We start from the raw sequence: 4,308 nt of genomic DNA, 5'->3' as shown, positions 1-4,308 counted from the left end.
AAACCCACCTGTTTAGAGTTGCTTATGGCTAAATTAGGGTTAGAGTGCGGGGTTTTGATGTCTTTGATGTTTGTCTCTTTCTTACTGTTTATTCTTTCTTACTGTTTATTCATTGTCACATGCTGTTTTTATTTTGTTTTTTTAATTATGTAAAGCACCTTGAAATGCCTTGCTGCTGAAATGTGCTATACAAATAAAATTTGATTGATTGATTAATTTTATAAAATCCAGATTAAGTCCAAAAAAACTCATCCCAGTAGAGCAGTTTAAAGATTCACAGCAAACCAGAGATGATTGTTGCATTATATGTTGTGCTTGTCTACATATTTCTTTCCAGTCTTTTATGAATATTATTGGTTTGTTACAAATACAGCAGAATTGAGTTCAACCTAATTATTAACACAGATGCAGTAAGTCACTGTATGTCATCCATGTTTCATCTCCAGTATCCACCATACCTTACCTATAAGTGCCAGATGTTGGTTGATTGTTACAGCGATGAGAACTTAATATTTCTTGTTTTATGTGTGGAAGGACAAATGTAGAAAAGGTCTGAACCAGATTAATGAAACGCTGTCCAGAGTTCATGTGACCAAACTACTAACAGCTACTGCTTAAAAAAGACTAAATATTTAAAATACAAGATGTGGGGAAAACTAAAGAAAACACTCAAATGCGGCAGCTGAGAAAAAAGTAGTACACATTTTCACAAAACTGATTTCAGAGACTCCAGGGGAATTATTTCATAATTCAGACATTTCAAACCGGCGGTTCAGAAATGATTCAAGCATTTATTTATTTATTTATTTTCCCAGCAGGTTAAACTTCAATCTTTATTTTCAGAATTATTCCGATTCAGCTCATTCAACAGTAAATGACCTCAGTTGTTACACACAGATTGAACTTTCCGGTGCTTAAATCATTTCATCATATTTCTGCATGGATTTATTACTGTGTGATATTTACATTAAATAAATACCTTGTTGATAGAAAAATCTGTGTTTGCTTTATAACTTTTAAAGTTACTCATGTTTAGCACTGCTTTTCTTTTGATTTTAAAAGAAAATCACTTTAATCGTACATGTAATGAATTGTGCAATACGAATAAATTTGCAATTTTTATTATGCAAATCACCTTTGACAAGTTCTTTCAGCCACAGGCAGCATTACGAGTTTCTGAGGCCTCTGAGGATGATATTTATTTATCTGCGAGTTTGATTTGAAGGTAAATATTTAAAAACCTTCTAATGTTTTTGTATTTCCTAAGTGACAAATTTAGTTTTTCATATGACTTTTATTATGAAGAAATCAAATTTAACAAATAGAGGATACAAAAATGCAAAAGTTGAGACTCTTGCTAACTTTGTTGTGTATATTTTTGTTTACCATGGTTTATTTTTTTTCCATTTGTCACAAGTTATTGTTGAGAACACTCCCTGCCACCTCCCTCCCTCTGTGAGGCTCAGCCAAAACCTAAAGCTCATTAATTCCACAGCTAATAAGAAGCGCTTTATCAGGCCGGGAGGTAACAATTCTCAGTGCAGCACACTGGAGGCTTCTCATTGATAAGAGCACTAATGAATGTTTGTGTTGCTCTCATGTGCAGAGACATCATAAATATTCCCAGAGCTCAGGGCAGCAGAGGGAATCATGGGTCGGATGAATGCTGAACTTATTCGCAGCTTTTAGGAACAACGATTGTCCAAACATCATGTTTCTTCTGAGACAACTCGTAACTTCAGTAACTGTCAGGTAGACGTAGGATTTATGTAAAAACCAAGAAGTTTCTGGCAGCCAGAACATTTACAAGTCCCGATGAACACGAAGTCAACATTTGCATCTCATTTGTTCGCTCCCTCATGGTTTTGTCAGGGACACCGGCTGGAAAAACTTACTTCACACACACTGAGGTTCTTTTGTTTTTTTCAAATCAGTTCTCCAGTTAAACGTTTTATGACCCGCTGAAGAGGAAAGGTGATGATGTTTTTTTGGCCCTTTTCTCTGTGTGTGAATGTTTGTTTGTCTGTTAACAAAACACCCGATGAACCACTGGACAAATTTGAATGAAACTCACAGAATCTAATCCTTGCATATAAATCTACAACTGATTAACTTTTAGAATTAATCCAATTCAAGATGGTCGCCACAGCCAACTGGTCATTGGAAACAGAAAAATTACTGTAACTCAGCTAATTTGACAGATATTGAACTGAAACTTGGCATGGTTGTAGCTGAGAGTAATTCACAACTACACACTGAAAGACATCTTTGGTTACATTTTTGACATTGGCTGTTAGCGTCAACACTGTTTGTTAGCGCATTAGCTCCTAAACCAAAGGGTTGGATTTTAATGAAACTTTCAGAGAGAAATCATTAGGTGTACATCTACAACTGATTAACTTTTGGGGGTCACTCTGACTCAAGAGGGCTGCCATAGCTCATTAATTGTCAACACAACAATGGCTATAACTAAGGCAATTTTACAGATATTCAGCTAAAATCTAATGTGGTAGAGTCATCCTCGTCACATACTCTAAAAGCATAACACACAGCACTTGTGAGCTCTCACGAGAAGGTTTAACACAGGGTTTGATCAAAATAACTAACATCCCATTATGTTTTTAAATCTAAGATTATCTCAGTTTAAAACTCTGCGGGTGATATGCATTCCTTCAAGGACTCCTAGGCCTTTAATTTACAGCGCGATCATCTACAGGAAGTTGTTTTAATAACGATGTTTTCTCTCACAAGAGGGCGGGCTGTTACCTTCGCAGAACAACCGAAAAACACACATGCAGCGCGTTCTGTTCTGCATTTATACATGTGTGCAGTCGGTCCAGCTGTTCCTCGGTGCTCATGAGCAGGGAGGGGGGGAGGTGAATGGAAGTGGCTTGTATCCCACTGAAGCCTGTCCCTCCCTCCTGCGCCTCCCTGGGGATTATGGGAGCACCACTCCCCCTGAAAGTCTCACAGTTCGCCCAGAAGCCCAGCAGCTGTTCTCCTCCTCAGTGAACTGGCAGCCAGGCCTGCTGGTGTGTATGTGTGCATGTTTGTCTGTGCCGTTAGCAAAATATCTTGTGAACCAGTGGACGGATATGAATGAAATGCTCAGAAAGTAATCATTGGGTTGACATCAGTAACTGATTAACTTTCCAAGTCAATCCCATTCAAGATGACCCCCACAGCTAAGTGACTTTAGCAAACACAAAGTGGCTTTAACTCAGACAAGTTTGCAGATATTGAGCCCGAATTAGTGGGTTTTTTTTTTTTTATAGCTGAAACTCGTCCCCAAAACTTACTCAGAGCTCCACATATTGCGCAAGATCTTTTCCCAAAAGTTCTATTTTAAACGATGACGTCAACCCTGTTTGCCAGAAGATCTCATGAATCACCGGATTGATTTTAGAGAAACTCTCAGAAAGTAATCACTGAACGTTCATCTGCAACTGAGTAAATTTAGGAGTTGTCCCAATCCTAGATGACTGCCACAGCTGATCAACGTGAGCCAACACAGAAAGGGCCATAATGCAGACAGTTTTGTGTATTTTGAGCTGAAATCTGGTGTGGTAGTACCTGAGAGTCATCCTCAACACATACTCAGAGCACAACACCTCATGTCACATATTTGCTTAACATTTTGGAGTTAATTGTTACAGTCAACACTGTCTGTCAGTAATCTTCGGATGCACAACTGATGGACATTTGGAGTCGACCCAAAGATGTGGCTGTGGCGCCCGTCTTCAATTAAAACTCTGTCACGAAAGGCGGCGGGCAATAGGCATTGCTTCAAGAAATGCTAGGCCTTTAATTCAATCAATCATTGTCATGTCATAGATCATCTGGCTGCAAAACAATGAGCTGCAGCATGGTTTGCACGTCAAAATGTGCTGCAGCTCAAACAATCCGACCTGTGTGTGTGTATGGGTGTGTGTGTGTGTGTGTTTGAGAGAGAGAGAGAGAGAGCGAGGGGGAAATGGTGCAAACAGGGGAATCATTTCTTCCCCTCCTGACCTCCATTTCACACAGACAGCTTTGTTTTGGTTGTCAGGACATCAGCCATGCGCATATTGCTGAGCTCCCTTGACTTTGCTGCAAGTGTCTCTCTTCTTGTCTCTCTCTCTCTCTCTCTAACACACACACACACACACACACACGGGCAGGGGTGAAGTGCGCACACAACACACATCTTTGCAGGCGCCCCATTCGTCAGAGCCTGCCTCATTCTGCCTTCCCTCTGTCTGCAGATTGGAGGATGGAGGTGGAGAGGGAGGGCTGAGGCAGAGGAGAGTTGCGAGGCAAAACGGCTGG

This window comes from Kryptolebias marmoratus, linkage group LG3 (genome assembly GCF_001649575.2).
Source record: "Kryptolebias marmoratus isolate JLee-2015 linkage group LG3, ASM164957v2, whole genome shotgun sequence".
NCBI classification, from domain to species: domain Eukaryota; kingdom Metazoa; phylum Chordata; class Actinopteri; order Cyprinodontiformes; family Rivulidae; genus Kryptolebias; species Kryptolebias marmoratus.
The sequence above is the reverse complement of the archived record's forward strand: the minus strand, read 5'-3'. Positions refer to the sequence as shown.